Source organism: Oncorhynchus tshawytscha, linkage group LG22, assembly GCF_018296145.1.
Source record: "Oncorhynchus tshawytscha isolate Ot180627B linkage group LG22, Otsh_v2.0, whole genome shotgun sequence".
NCBI lineage: Eukaryota > Metazoa > Chordata > Actinopteri > Salmoniformes > Salmonidae > Oncorhynchus > Oncorhynchus tshawytscha.
The window spans coordinates 6,540,705-6,558,145 of NC_056450.1; positions in this window are offsets into that span (position 1 = coordinate 6,540,705).

Here is a 17,441-nt window from a genome sequence, read left to right on the forward strand (position 1 = left end):
GCCCAGTCTGAAATGTATCAGTATAATGCTGTTACAGATGGATGCTTCATTGAAACACTGTATGTAGTTGACTAACCACACAATTAAACTGCTGTGAGTGAAATAGAAATGGAGGTCACATAATATATTCCAGTGCTGGGTTTAGATTTGGACTGTGGTAGCGTGCTAATGAGCCACAAGGCAACCTGGGCACGAGAGTGTGATAAATCAGGAAGCATATCACCTTGGCTTTCCAAAGTCAACTGCTGTCTGATTAATGAGTCTTTATTTTAGGAGGATTGGATGGTGTAGGAGCAGATGTCCCATCTGCAGTGGAATTCAGGTAGTCTAGGTCATTTATAAATAACTGTTACCAAGTATAATAGTGCACGTGTGTTTTTTTATAGTGTGTGTGTGTGCATTTGTGTTTAAGAGAGAAGGAGACAGACAGAAAGAGAGGGACAGAGATGAGTGCTCTTAGAGGGCATCTTTAGCTGCGGGGCTAAAGCAGAGAGAAATATTGAACCCTTGTCATAAATAGAAACCTGAATAGTATGATCTTTTTAAAAAAATTTAAATAGCTCTTCCACTGGGAACAAATGTCAGTACAATGTCTACTTTTGAGTTACATTTGGTTCAGCTGTTAACTAATGTGAATTCAAAGTGAAATCAACAAAACATTTCACCATGACATTGGATTTAGGTTAAAAGTTGGGTGAAAAAAAGACAAAATGCCCGTGTGTTAACTTTTTGCAAATTCAATACATTTTCCACGTCAATTCAACGTCATCACATTGTTTTTTTTATAGTTGAAAGGACATGGAAACAACGTTGATTAACCGCAGTTACGATTCATTACTTTCCGTTTGAATTCAAATTTTTGTTAATGTCAAGACACATTGGTTAAATGTGGGAAAGAAAGGTAAAGAGGACATTTAGTGGTAAAATGGCCTCTGTCCCAACTGACCAAAATACACCATGAATAAATGTTACGATGATTAGGAGGAAAAGAATAATGGTGGTAAAGATTGTGTAAAAAAAACTATTACGGGCTAAATTGAGTTCCTTGGTAATTCCAAACCATCTGGGGCTCTGCCCAACCCTCATCAACTAAAGGACTGTACAGGAGCCCCCCCCACCTAATATTCAGTGTGCTTAGGAACATGCTGTTCATGGTGTCAGGTGGATTCCTGGAAAGAGAGAGAGGGCATAACATACAGCTGATAGCACACGACACGCCTCTGATATGGGGAGTAGTAATGTCTAGTAGTTATAGAAAGAGATGAGGTATCATCCTCCAGTATTCATTCATCGAAGACTCGGAAATAGAGAGTTATAGCTCAGCCACAGAGATTGTATTACATCACTCATTGGGCTCCCGAGTGGCGCAGCGGTCTAAGGCACTGCATCTTAGTCACTACAGACCCCAGCCGTGATTGGGAGTCCCTTAGGGCGGTGCACAATTGGCCCAGCGTCTCCCGGGTTAGGCTATGGCCGGGGTAGGCCTTCATTGTAAAGAAGAATTTGTTATTAATTGACTTGCCTAGTTAAATAAAGGTTAAATACATGTTTTTTTAATTACAGCTGAAATATCTAAACTGAGTTGACAAAAGATTAGGAACACCTTCCTAATATTGAGTTTCACCCCCCTGTGCCCTCAGAACAGCCTCAATTTGTCAGGGCATGGACTCTACAAGGTGTTGAAAGCATTCCACAGGGATGCTGTCTCATGTTGACTCCAATGCTTCCCACAGTTGTGTCAAGTTGGCTGGCTGTCCTTTGGTGTGCAGGACCATTCTTGATACACACAGGAAACTGTTGCAGTTCTTGACACACAAACCAGTGTGCCTGGCACCTACTACCATACCTCGTTCAAAGACACTTCTCCTTTGAATGGTGAACATACACAATCCATGTCTCAACTGTCTCAAAGCTTAAACATCCTTCTTTGACCTGTCTTGCCCCCTTCATCTACATTGATTGAAGTGGATTTAACAAGTGACATCAATAAGGGTTCACAGCTTTTACCTGGATTCACCTGGTCAGTCTGTCATGGAAAGATCAGGTGTTCCTAATGTTTTGTACACTGTGTGTATCTGACAGCAACACCTGAAACCATAAGGGAACGCCTGAGAGACAGAAATGTTATCACCATCTTTACAGTATACTTCTTGTCTTATGCCCTAAATCTAATACTACAGTAGGTTCCTGATTGTCCAGAATAAAGTCAAAGCATGAGAGAACAAAGACAGCAAACATAGCGAAGTAGACAAAAGGACACAACGTGAAAGCAAGGCATTGTCAACTCCCAAACTCTGCCAGCTAACTGGCAGCCCTTTGGGGAAAGCAGACTTTGAAGGAGACCAAATCACAAAACATTTGTTGTTTGGTATTAGCGGTCCGTTCTCTCCCAGTGGCTTTGAAGACTCTCCATTGATTCTAGATGGGAGCAAGCAACCACAACAAAGCTTAGCACCACACAAAGTATTATACAATGACATCCAACCACTCCAAATCCCTTGCAGCCTATTATTCATTGAAATGGTAAAATATTGCATATCTCTCATGCATTGGTGACACGTCATTCAGGGCGGTGTTTTCAGCCCCACATTTTTTACAAAGAACCAACACTTCAGCGAGCAGGCCTTTCTAATCGACCTGGCCCCGGGTATCCTGGAAGGATATTGACCTCATCCAGTCAGTAGAGGATGCCTGGATGCTCTTTAAAAGTGCATTCCTCACCATCTTAAATAAGCATGCCCTGTTCAAAAAATGTAGAACTAAGAACCGATACGGCTCTTGGTTCACCCCAGACTTGACTGCCCTCGACCAGCACAAGATCATCCTGTGGCGTTCTGCATCAGCATCGGATAGCCACCGCGATATGCAACCTTTCAGGGTAGTCAGGAACAAAAGCTAAGGCAAGCTTTTTCAAATCGAAATTTGCATCCTGTAGCACTAATTCCAAAAAGTTTTGGGACACTGTAAAGTCCATGGAGAATGAGAGCACCTCTTCCCAGCTGCCCACTGCACTGAGGATAGGAAACATTGTCACCACCAATAAATCTACGATAATCTATCATTTCAATAAGCATTTTTCTACAGCTGGCCATGCTTTCCACCTAGCTACCCCTACCTCGGCCAACATCTCAGCAACCCCTGCAGCAACTTGCCCAAGCCCCCCCGCTTCTCAATTCACCCAAATCTAGACAGCTGATGTTCTGAAAGAGCTTCAACATCTGGATCCCTACAAATCAGCTGGGCTAGACAATCTGGACCCTCTCTTTCTGAAATTATTCGCCGAAATTGTTGCAACACCTATTACTAGCCTATTCAACCTCTCTTTCGTATCGTCTGAGAACCCCAAAGATTGGAAAGCTGCCATGGTCATCCCCCTCTTCAAAGGGGGAGACTCTAGACCCAAACTGCTATAGACCTATATCCATCCTGCCCTGCCTTTCTAAAATCTTCAAAAGCCAAGTTAACAAACAGATCACTGACCATTTCGAATCCCACCGTACCTTCCCCACTATGCAATCTGGTTTCCGAGCTGGTCATGGGTGCACCTGAGCCACGCTCAAGGTTCTATGTATTGCCTTACCTCCCTACTCTTCCACATTTGCACACACTGTACATAGATTTTTCTATTGTGTTATTGACTGTCCGTTTGTTTATGTGTAACTCTGTGTTGTTGTTTTTGTCGCACTGCTTTGCTTTATCTTGGCCAGGTCGCAGTTGTAAATGAGAACGTGTTCTCAACTGGCCTACCTGCTTAAATAAAGGTGAAATAAAGAATAATTTTAAAAAATACACAATTATATATCTACACTACCAATCAAAAGTGTTATTATAACACCTACTCATTCAAGGGTTTTTCTTTATTTGAGCTATTTCCTACATTGTAGAATAATAGTGAAGATATCAAAACTATGAAATAACAGCCACCCTTTGGCTTGTTGACAGCTTTGCTCACTCTTGGCATTCTCTCATCCAGCTTCACGAGGTAGTCACCTGGAATGTATATTTCAATTAACTGGTGTGCCTTGTTAAAAGTGAATTTGTGGAATTTCTTTCCTTCTTGGTGCATTTGAGCCAATCAGTTGTGCTGTGACAAGGTAGGGGGGGTATAGATATGATAGTCCTATTTGGTAAAAGACCATGTCCATATTATGGCAAGAACAGATCAAATAAGCGAAGAGAAAAGACAGTCCATCATTACTTTAAGACATGAAGGTCAGTCAATCCGGAACATTTCAAGAACTTTGAAAGTTTCTTCAAGTGCAGTCGCAAAAACCATTAAGTACTATGATGAAACTGGCTCTCATGAGGACCACTTAAAAAAATTCAGGAGAGCCGCACACTGTTGGAGCTCAGATGCAAAAATATTTATGTCCAACGTTTCGACAGACCGCTGTCTTCATCAGGGTATAATGACAAACTATGAGGGATGACTCATTTATATAGTGTCAAAACACACACACAGGTGTCTGTAATCATGGCCTGGTGTGGATAGCAAAAAATAGCATACAAAAAACATAAATGGATAGCATACGATCATAGATATAATTTGGCTACATAAGCCTCCAAACATTTACAATAGCAAAATCACAACAATCACAAGAATGGCTTCAGATCAAAGTCTATGTTGAGACCGAAGGGAGCAAGGGTCTTTAAATTAAAGATCCAGGCAGCCTCTCGTTTTAACAATAAATTGTCAAGGTCACCCCCTCTCCTAAAGAGGGTGACATGTTCGATGCCAATATTAACGTAGAGATGAAATCGAGTGGTTTTCTTACAAAAAGTGGGTTGCAACTGTGTAAGTCGAGTTTTTGCAACTAATGGTGCTACGATGCTCCGAGACACGTGCTTTTAATTCACGCTTTGTTTTACCCACATAATTTTTACCACAAGATAAATAACTGCCTTAGTGGAGCATGTGATAACACCTTTTATTTGGATCTGTATCCCTGTTTGGGGGTGTTTGAAGGATCTACATTTATAAGTGCCATTGCATTGATCACAGCCATTACATTTGTAGTTTCCATCTAGTAGGGGCGCAAATGTGGTATAAATGTGTCCTTTGGTCTGATGAGTCCAAATTGGACATTTTTGGTTCCAACCGCCGTGTCTTTGTGTGACGCAGTGTGGGTGAACAGATGATCTCCGTGTATTTCCCTCCGTAAAGCATGGAGGAGGAGGTGTGATGGTGTGGGGGTGCTTTGCTGGTGACACTGTCTGTGATGTAATTAGAATTCAAGGCACACTTAACCAGCATGGCTACCACAGCATTCTGCAGATATACGCCATCCCATCTGGTTTGGGCGTAGTGGGACTATCATTTGTTTTTCAACAGGACAATGACCCAACACACCTCCAGGCTATGTAACGGCTGTTTTACCAATAAGGAGAGTGATGGTCCACACAAAACATTAAACATAATACAGAATTAGATCATATCCTGCCTGTTTGGCCCTGTCCGGGGGTATCGTCGGACAGGGCCACAGTGTCTCCCGACCCCTCCTGTCTCAGCCTCCAGTATTTATGCTGCAATAGTTTGTGTGTCGGGGGGCTAGGGTCAGTCTGTTATAACTGTAGTATTTCTCCTGTCTTATCCGGTGTTCTGTGTGAATTTCTCTCTCTTTTTCTCTCTTTCTCCTTCTCTTTCTCCTTCTCTCTCTCTCTAAATCTCGGAGGACGTAAGCCCTAAGACCATGCCTTAGGACTATCTAGAGGCGAAAGAAACGCACACCTATTTAGGTGAGGTGCTGGCTAGCGGAGTGGAAAACGTGAAAAATAAAGGAGAGCCACACACTAGGAGCTCAGATGCAAACATATTCATGTCCAACGTTTCGACGTTTCGAGCTGTCTTCATCAGGGTATAATGACAAACACTGCGGGATGACTAATTTATATAGTGTCAAAAGACACACACAAGTGTCTGTAATAAATATCATTGGTTAATTCTCATATTTTAAAATAGCATACAGAAAACAAATCTATAGTGTACGATCATAGATACAATTTGGCTACGTAAGCCTACAAACATTTACGATAGCAAAATCAAAACAATCACAAGAATGGCTTCAGATCAAAGTCTACGTTGAGACCAAGGGTCTTTAAATTAAAGATCCAGGCAGCCTCTCATTTTAACAATAAATTGTTGAGGTCACCCCCTCTCCTAAAGAGGGTGACATGTTCAATGCCAATATAAAGTAAAGACGAAATCAAGTGGTTTTCTTCCAAAAAGTTGGCCGCAACTGGGTAATGCCTCTGGACTACCTGGCCTGATGACTCCTTGCTGTCCCCAGTCCAGCTGGTCATGCTACTGCTCCAGTTTCAACTGTTCTGCCTGTGGCTATGGAACCCTGACCTGTTCACCAGATGTGCTACTACTACCGCACCTGCTGTTGGCTATGAAAAGCCAACTGGCATTTAGTCCTGAGGTGCTGACCTGTTGCACCCTCACTGTGATTATTATTATCTGACCCTATGGTCATCTATGAACATTTTAAAATCTTGGCCAAGTACTGTTATAATCTCCACCCTGCACAGCCAGAAGAGGACTGGCCACCCCTTAGAACCTGGTTCCTCTCTAAGTTTCTTCCTAGATTCTGGCCTTTCTGGGGAGTTTTTCCTAGCCACTGTGCTTCTACATCTGCATTGCTTGCTGTTTGGGGTTTCTGTACAGCACTTTGTGACATGATGATTAAATAAATCATTCTCATACTATTACTATAGTATTCTCATAGTATGCTCATACTATACTAGTATTCTTATACTATACTATTATTCTGACATTTCACATTCTTAAAATAAAGTGGGGATCCTAACTGACCTAAAACAGGGAATTTGTACTCGGATTAAATGTCAGGAATTGTGAAAAACTGAGTTTAAAGGTATTTGGCTAAGGTGTATGTAAACTTCCGACTTCAACTATATATGTAAAATCAAAAATTGGTGGGGCTTGCCTGTTTTGCATATTTATTTATTTTATTTTATTTTGATATTAAATGCAGGTGTTTCAGCCTAGCTCAGTGCTATCTGTGGTGGTGGGGAGAGCCAGCAAAAAATAGGAGCATTGCGCCATAATTGGCTCAGTGTTATGTCACTCATGGGGACACTACGCCATCGCAAAGTTTATGTCCTTCATATGGGTAGACATTCAACATTTCAGCCCTTTGGGTCCTGCCATAGAGTAATATTACGGGTGCCCTTCCAAGAAGCCCTAAGGTCATTGGCCACAGATGAAATGATGTCAAATCACATTATATGTACAGTAGCTTTGATTCAACTGATCATGTCAACATCTTACATTCAAAGTCTTAGCTAGCAGTCATCCTCATGAATCAAGTCGACAATCTACTGGCAAATCCTTTTTAATCCTTGTCATATGAAGAGAAATAATGAAGCGAAATTATCGATAAAACGTTTCGGTGCTCATCGGCCATTGGACAAAAAGACAAGTTTTACAACAAGTTGGAAATTGCAAATTCAATGAGTCTTTTGAAAGGAATCAGTGGCTAACTGCAAGCAGTGCAAAGCAACCAGTAGCCTGCTATTCAATGGAGTGGCTGTGTGTTTTTTTTTAGCATTCCCACCATAAATCCAGAGAATACCAGACTTTGATGACAAAGTTTGATGACAAAACTGCCGCACCAGCTTTAGGATTAAGTGAGCACATCACAAGCCAAGATGAGTCCAAAAATGTGTTGTATGCTGCTGCATAAATTATGTAATAGGTAAGGGAGATATGTATACTATAGCTAAGAAAGTAATACTAAGTGTATGTTGTGTAGTAAGCTGTTAGTAGCCCATGTGCCTCACCGTAATAATTTGGTCTATTTTCACCTCTTAATTTCACCTAACGTTACTGTTCTGACTCGGTGGTACTGTACATGTAGCCTATAACCTGTTTTTGAGAAATGTCATAATCTAATATTGTAAGAGGTTTCATTGTCTGCTTATGTGCCCCCTTTATTTATCCTACGGTTGTGACTTGGTGTACAGGGAAAATTCTGTAAGAGCAGCCTATGTTCTGCATTCTGTCGCTGTACATTTCAAAGGTGCTGAACACATAATTATATTGACTACGTTCGTCGTCGCTCGCTCAGTAATGTCTTAATCGAAATGACGGAATGCTCATTGTTCCTTTATGCCATAGTTTGTACATCTCAATTGTCAATAGAAACCACATTTGTTGAAGCAAGTCAGCCATATGAGTTATGTTTTTTTTAAAGGCAGTAAACGAGGCTGAAGGCCAGACAAGGTTCCGCTGATAGCCAGGTGTAGCGGTGGTAAGGATGAACTTCATTGTGCTGGATAGAAAGCTCTGCTGTTGGGACAGCTTTATGTAGGCCCTAACAGTTTGTGGGCATCACTTGTCGCCATTACAGTGCAATTAATGCATTGTTTAGTGTTGTGTTGTGTAGTGTCTTTGCTGGCATGCATCAACATTTTTTGGTTGTTGAGTTTGCCCCACCAAGATTTACATGCTAAAATCGCCACTGCTCTCATGGATCTTTGCTACAGTAGTGCCAAGTACCTTCTCGTTATTCCCAGAATATTGTTTCTCTAAACTGGTCTATTTTGCATCTGAGACAACACAGAATCAGATTCTAGAGTGGAAGTAAGTAGCACCAGACTCTGTGTAAGGAGAGTGGCATTGATGGTTGCTGTCTTGATTTGGCGCAGTGATGATGTGATGGGAGGGGGAGTTGGGGGGTCCTGTTCATTCTACTGAAGGTCACAATGAGCTAACCTCTATTCTATCACTTCAACTATGGTGAGGTTCCGCATGCCGAATCAGAGGGGGAGATCAAATGAACCCCGTCATGCAATGGATCGGTCCGGCCAAGTGTGACGAGGAGCGTGTAACATTGCACAATCGCCATGTCACCACAGCGCACTGTCACGGTACAATTTACCGTGCAGTGGAATCTCCATTTCAGACTGCAGTGTCAGCTGTCTGTGAAAGAGGCTCTGTGAGTGAGTGAGTGAGTGAGTGAGTGAGTGAGTGAGTGAGTGAGTGAGTGAGTGAGTGTGCATGTGTGTTCATAGCTGTGTGCATGGGATGACATGCGTTTGCGACTGCTTGTGTGGTGGAAAGGGTGTATGTGTTTGTGCACACATTCTAACATTTAAAAAAGTGCTTATACAACATTATTTGTTAACTGTGCTTTTCATCAGTAATTGTGCTAGTAGCTATAAAGCACTTCTATAAACCTTAGGTTGATTAGTATTTGATCACCAGAGGGGTGGAGCCTGCTGTGAATACTGTAAAACAAATGGAAGTTAGAGGTAGCAAGTTAGAGGAAGTTATCAGGTTGAAAAACATCATAAAAATGTAATCATACAACATATGTTACCTATAGGCATACCTGATTGTTTTATCTAGTCTAGCCTAAACCTTCCAAAGTATGCCCAATAAATGTATTTCATTACACCCTAAAGAATAGGTGCATGCATGCTAAAATGTGAAAGTTTTTCAATATGATAGCAGTACAATGCATCCTAGCTAGGCACAGAACGTTCTCCTGCTCAGCTGGACAGCTTGATAATAACAGCCAAACTGTTCTGGAACTGCTCTGCTCTCAGGGCCCAGGAGAATACCAGCCATGCTATGGCATTTCTAACAGACCTCAACAATAAGTTGATGACATTATAGAAAGACTGAATGAATGGACATTATAGAACAATATAGCATTTATCCATTCACAATGGGATAATCCACATGGTTTCCATAATTCCTTAAAACGAAACAATAGTAACCATTGTTTAGGTTTTAATATTCCCCGATTTATAATCTGCAGGAATGCCCTTGATGGTGAATACTGTATAATCTCTCAAAATGCATGTCATGTCCACATTCATCAACTGTCCACTATTTAATAATGTTGTGTTTTTGTTGATGGAATTCCCACATAACATTCCTTATAGACCCCATGTGTTGGCTGCCCTGTCAGCCTAGCCAATATCAACCATTACTGAAGTCATTCCAACAGATTTTGTTTGAGTTGTTTTGACACAAAATGAGTTTTGATCGAACTCTTTGTTATTAAAAGACTATGAATTTGAAGACTTCTATGCAAAGCAGAGAGCTGTTAGTAAATTCTCCCTCAGGCTCCTTGCAGGCCCATCTCTGAGCAGGTAGGTTTCCTTTCGACAAATCACTCCACTCTCCACACAGTGTGTTATTTATGACTCATGGTATTTTCTGGGTCATTAAATGCATCTTTAAATGGCTAAGGGCTACTGGGGCCAGGGCCCAGCAGTCATGCGGATTGTATCCAGGCGGAAATGCAGTCAATCTCCGCAGAAGAACAGGGTCTGAGAGTGCTTTGGAGTTGTGGGGTTGTGTGACCACATTTAAATTTTTGTACCTTTATTAAGGAGAACAGGAGAACCAGTCTGGCCGCCAACTTAGTCATTTTCAGTCATTCATTCATAGATGGTGTTAAGTGAAACAAGCCCAAGATTATTAACCTCTCAGTCGATTAACGTGGTGTAGTCACTGTTGCATTGTTTAATGCATAACATGCATGGGTTGGATGGGATGAAGAGGGATGTGGGGAATAGGGGGGAAGCCTTTCATAATACAGTTTCAATAGGGAGTCTCATTTAAGGAGTACTCTTGTTTTAGAAGCCCTCCTTGACATGTGCATGCTTTGTGTGAGAGTTCAGTGACCAGTCGGAGGAAGACGACACAACAGCACCCTCCTCGGGGGATAGGTACTCAGTGTAAAGCCAATTAGTACACACCTGGGCCCACTAATTGCTTTGTGTCTTCCTCTGTATAGGGGTGTCAGGGGAGCAGCTGGGGGAGAATGGGGGAGAATAGAGACGGGGACCTGGGAGGATGTCGGATTTTCCTATCTCAGAGAAAGCTTCGTTTACTGGGGCACCTTGACTCTCTGTTAACCAAGGCAGGCTTTCGGTAGAGAGAAGCATTCCTCCTGTAACTATTATGTCTAGACGATAGTCTAAAGACAGGAGTAGCCGTTTGTTGTTTTGCTTTCCCTTTTTGGCCACCGCCTTTTGGTCAAAGGCTTAGTTCATGTTTATTTGTATTGTTACGCTGGTGTTTCAGCGTTGGACGTTACCCTGTACTGGAGTTATTTTGTGGGGTGAAAGAACATCTGTTTAGTAAACATTCACAAGAAAAGGAATCACAACCCACTGCCTCTGATCTGTTTTTTACCTCCCGCCTGTGTTAAAACTTCTTATGGCTGGGGGCAGTATTGAGTAGCTTGGATGAATAAGGTGCCCAGAGTACATTGCCTGCTACTCAGTCCCAGAAGCTAAGATATGCATATTATTACATTTGGATAGAAAACACTCTGAAGTTTCTAAAACTGTTTGAATGTTGTCTGTGAGTATAACAGAACTCATATGGCAGGCAAAAACCAGAGAAAAAATCCAACCAGGAAGTGGGAAATCTGAGGTTTGTAGGTTTTCCTATCCAATATACAGTGTCTATGGGGTCTTATTGCACTTCATAAGGCTTCCACTAGATGTGAACAGTCTTTAGAACCTTGTTTGATGCTTCTACTGTGAAGGTGGGGGGAATGGGAGCTGTTTGAGTCAGGGCTCTGGCAGAGTTCCACGAGCTTACTCAGGCATGCCCCCGTGAGAGTTAGCTGGGTTCCATCGCATTTCTACAGACAAAGGAAATCTCCGGTTGAAACATTATTGAAGATTTATGTTAAAAACATCCTAAAGATTGATTCTATACATCGTTTGACATGTTTCTACAAACTGTAACGGAACTGTTTGACTTTTCGTCTGGCCTGCGCATCATCAATTTGGATTTTGGAACTAAATGCGCAAACAAAAAGGAGGTATTTGAACATAAATTATGGACGTTATCGAACAAAACAAACATTTATTGTGGAACTGGGATTCCTGGGAGTGCATTCTGATGAAGATCATCAAAGGTAAGTGAATATTTATAATGCTATTTCTGACTTCTGTTGACTCCACAACATGGCGGATATCTGTATGGCTTGTTTGGGCTCTGAGCGCTGTACTCAGTTTATAGCATGGTGTGCTTTTTCCATAAAGTAAAAAAAAATCTGACACAGCGGTTGCATTAAGGAGAAGTTCATCTAAAGTTCCATGTACAATACTTACATCTTTTATCAATGTTTATTATGAGTATTTCTGTAAATTGGTGTGGGTCTCTGCAAAATCACCGGATGTTTTGGAGGCAAAACATTACTGAACATAACGCGCCAATGTAAACTAAGATTTTTGGATATAAATATGAACTTTATCGAACAAAACATACATGTATTGTGTAACATGAAGTCCTATGAGTGTCATCTGATGAACATCAAAGGTTAGTGATTAATTATATCTCTATTTCTGCTTTTTATGACTCCTATTTTTGGCTGGAAAAATGGCTGTGTTTTTCTGTGACTAGGTACGGATCTAACATAATTGTTTGGTGTGCTTTCGTCGTAAAGCCTTTTTGAAATCGGACACTGTGGCTGGATTTACAACAAGTATATCGTTAAAATGGTGTAAAATACTTGTATATTTGAGGAATTTTAATTATGAGATTTTTGTTGTTTGAATTTGGCGCCCTGCACTTTCACTGGCTGTTGTCAAGTCGATCCCGTTAATGGGATCTCAGCCATAAGAATGCCATAAGAATGAAGGTGTTTCCGATGAGCTGAACCGTTCACATTTGCTTCGAAACAACTGTTTCATGTTCCTTTAGGTGTGCATTGCCAGAGAATTAGAAATCCACTGGATTACTTTTGAAGTGATCCAAAGTAAAAGTTTGATAAATGAAATGATCCACTATTTTCAATAACATCAAATATGGCCAGTCAGAAGGTAGTAAAAACGCTTTCTTCTCCATAATCTACCTTCTTTTACAAGTTCATAAACACATGCAGAGCTTACCTTTTCTTGAGGAAAAATATGATCTAAATATTGGCCCCCTTTATCCTGGCGTAATAGCCTGCATCGCCTGAGGGAAGCTCTGATCATTTAATCTAGGTTTGAATATCCAACACAAAGACACTGAGCCAGGTGGACCGCAGCCAGGGTGCCAGCACACCTGTAGAGAATTACCCACTGTTTTGTAACATTACACAAAGACATTACACATAATTTTAACAAGCAAAGGATAGGAGAAATATACATGCCTTACCTTAAACCTGAACTCTATGGATAACCATTTCATACACATTAGCACTAATTGGGTTTCCATTTACACTTTTAAAGTGTTTCTTGATTCAGCCAAGTAAGTGTTACTTGCGAGTTTTTAGTGTTGCGTTTCTGTTATTTATCTTCCCGTCATGTCAATAATTTTTTCGCTTGAAATGGCACGAGGAAGTTATTTTTCAAGGTGGTTTAATGACCTCAAACCTTTTCATGCAGAAACATTGAAGGGAAAGTAATTTACACACAGCCAGACCTGTTGGCTGAGTACAGTAGTAATGGAGTATTTAAAGACTGAGATGTCAGGTAACACCCATCTGTTCGCTGGAAGCCTATGGACATTAGATGAGATTGGAAAAAATGACTGGTCTGGATACATTTACCACATAGTTACTGTATTTGACCAACAGATGGGTGAAGGAATGATCTCATAACCCAATTAACACAAGCTCATCAGACATCTAATCAGACTTGGCAGATGAGATTGGCTGTTAGCTGCCAGCACCCAGGCTGGTGGAACTGGAGCATGGGATCATGGGATGGACAGGGAAACACAAGCATGGCTGGGGCTAAGAGTGTGGGACAATGACTGACTGTCTCAATCATCGTCCGGGACAGGAGTGTACTTTCTGTGGATGCTATTGTTTTTAGAGCTTTAGTAGGGGTTTTTAAATTCAGGTTTAGTTTTTTTTTTCACGGAAAAGGCAGATGAAGCTACTGTTGTTGCCTCTCGTTTGTGGGTCTATGCTTGGCCACCTAGCCCCCACCCAGTCACGGTCCATGGCATAATCACTCCTCACATTTCAAATGTCTCCTTCCCTTCACCAGAACCATATTCAGGGTTAGGATAAACACTCTAAATCAATCCCTGGCTCTCCTTCCCCCCTCAGGAGAAGTCCTAAAGACTCAGAGTGGCAAAGTCATGTTTTGTATCAATCTTTGGAATATGCTTAGGCATTGATGATGATGACAGTGTGGATTCACAAAAAATACTGAATGTACTCTCATACAAATGTGCTGCTCTTTAAGAAGTGCGTGTCAAACATTTGGAATTGTGTCATATCTACGTAGCTACTGTCCTAACATGTTAATGAAAATAAGTCGTCAGGATAATGAAGACCGCAATGCTCCATTTCTCCAACAAGAGTATTGTCATTCTGGAAAACATGTACCCATCCTCCACACGGGAAGGATCGGAGGGTTACGGGCATCTTTCCAAATGGGCCCCATAAACAGCTTATTTTTACAGTCATGACTCTGCACCTTTATCCTGCCCCCCATGTATCCCGCTGTGAATGAGTGCGCACACACACACACCACCACATCCAGTGGGGCCCCACTGCTCACTGACTGACTGACTGACTGACTGACTGACTGATAGAGGCCCATTCACAAGTGTAAACATGTCAGAATGTCTGTCAGAGCATGGCTATTCCCTGTCCTCAAAATACATTCTGTATTGTTTTGAGCTAGCACCTCAAAAGATTAGCATTCCAAAGACCACTCTTTCAATGAATGTCACATACAGTGCCTTCAGGAAGTATTCATTGATATTCCACATGTTGTGTTACAGCCTGAATTCAAAATGGATTTAAATAAATAAAAAAGCTCACCCATTTACACACAATGCCCCATAAAGACAAAATTAAAGCATGTTTCCATACATTTTTGCAGATGTAATTGAAAATTCAATACAGAATTATCTCATTATTCACACCCCTGAGTGTTAGAATCACCTTTGGAGTATTTTCTGGGTAACTCTCTGGGTACTCTCAGAAGAATAACTAGCTTTGCACACCTGAATTGTACAATATTTGCACATTATCCTTTTCAAAATTCTTCAAGTTCTGTCAAGTTTTTGGGGGGATCATTGCTAGACACACAATTTGTCATGAGGCTGAGAGAAAAAGTTGATAATAAAAGCAAATTCCGTGCAATTCTACGCATTTTGCCATGGGGCAGAGTGAGAATTGTGCAGTTTTATAGTTAATATAGTGCTATTATACACATTTTGTCATGAGGCTGAGAGAAAATATTGCAGTTTTACAGCAAATTTCCTGTAATTCAATTTTTTTGGCATGGCTTATGACGTATTCATGTGCTAGAAAAAAAAAACATGTTTTTTGGGGGGCCCCAGAGCCCGTGGGGGATGTGGTATGCCAGTCATGACGGTATGTACTTAGTAGTACAGAGTACAATTTAACAGGTTCAAACATGACACATCTTCAAAACAAGACAGAGAGCCAGCATTTTTTTTTTTACAATTAGACAGCTCAAGATATTAGGAAGACACTGACGCAGAAACTGAAGGCGAAACATAGAGACAGGGTCAATTTGAGAAGGAGTAACCTAAGTGAATGAGTGAGTGAGAGAAATAAGTAGAGGAAAAAAAAGAAAACTGGAGATCCCAAATGGTGATGGAAGGGGGGTTGTCAGGGGGGAGGAGGGGCCAATTGTGATTTAAGAACTCCACTACATTTTTTACACTAGTTATTTATGGCCTCCGAGAGCCAGCAGCTACATTATTGTTAGAAAGACACTTAAAGAACTTTTTGGAGAGAAAAAATGACTGTCAATTACCAGCACACTTTTGAAAGGGAACATTAGACTGCCATAAAACATGGAAACACAACACCCTTACAGGAAGAATTTCTCATTCAAAGCGTCCCTACGGGCTTATGAATGCACGGAAATCACAAGGTAGAGTTGAACATATTCACCACAGGCACTCCTACACTGCTTACGCTTTTAGGGGCCGATTCAGACTTAGGAACTGTAAGCCTTTCCTATGCAATTCTTAGTAGCTGGTTCCATTGCACGTGCTGAATAAATTTAACTCAACCATTGAAAACCATCCCACTTGCTGGCCAACAGATTCTCTTGTGGAGTTTTCATTCAATGGGGTTTTTAGTACATGTATCTAAAGCCATCCCTTTAAATTTGGTTTACCTTTAATTTGAATATATGGCGAGATCGGTTCAAATTATTAGAGACCAATTATTTTAAAATGTAGGCCTAAAAACATGCATATAGCGGCTGAATAGCATGCTATTCTCATGCTTAAATTCAAGGTCAGAATACACGTAGAGAGAAAAGTGCATAAAAAGGGAATTACGTCTATTTACATGTGCTTAACTTGGGTTGGAATCCCCCCCATTGTACACACACCTTAGAACATCAGGAGACCTTTAAAAATACCCACAACTTTCACAGCTGGGTTGTTTTGGCCTGTTCTACCACATAGTGTTGACTGTTCCTGACTGGTCTAATAGTTCACATACCTGTAGGATATTCTATCTAAACATATTTATGGACTATCAAAGTGTCTTCACATATATCTTAAGCATTTATGTATTCTATGAAAAATATTCCTCTTAGCCATTTCATTTTTATGCACTTTTCTCTTGTGGCCCAAGGAACCATAGTTCTAAAAGGCTTATTCTCTTTCCATACTTTCAAGAATTAAGGCAAGTAGTTTCCTGTGGAGCTTCCTGTTTGCACAGTACAGAGTTTAATATTTAGTGGAACATATACTGGTAACAATGGCTTTTTTCATAGAACCTAGAATGTTTACAGTGGGGAGAGTGAGGTAAGATGAGCCAACGTGTTAGTTGAGCCATCCCTTATATCTAGGAAACCATACACAAAATGAGTAATGTGACCATTTAGGAAGAGGTAATCATTTCATGGAGTCTGTGAAGGAACAAGCCACATGGAAAAAGTTAGATCCAAAAAAACGGATTTTCATCAAGTCAAATCAATGTATTGTGTTATACTGTAGGTTTCGTGAACCTTGTATCTAAACCAAAGTAGATTGTTTTAAGATTATTTTATACATCAGTTGGGGTCTCTATAAGCTACAATATGAGGTCCTAAACTTAGCCTGAAAGTGCATCATTGTAGCAATGTGGACATATAAAGTCAAAATGTTTGCCTTGGGTTAAGTTGAGCTAATGGCCACCATACACGTGATGATTACATTTTCATCCATACTATGCATAGTATTTTTTCAATGTGTCATGCATATGAAGGGAATTTGTTATTGTAACAGAGCAGACATCCTCATGAGCAGTGTGTACAAACCGAAAACAAGCACGGGTCTAGCAGCCAAGGAAGTGAGAGCCGGGAAGAAGTCCATTAGAGCAGGAGCAAGAAAGGAAAAAATAGTCTGAATGATACTGAAGACGTACAGTGACAAAACATATTATGAACATGTACCTATGTGAAAGAGAGGTTATGATAGAGTAGCAGAGGCACACAAGGTCTCATCTGATGACATGGAGTCTTAACAT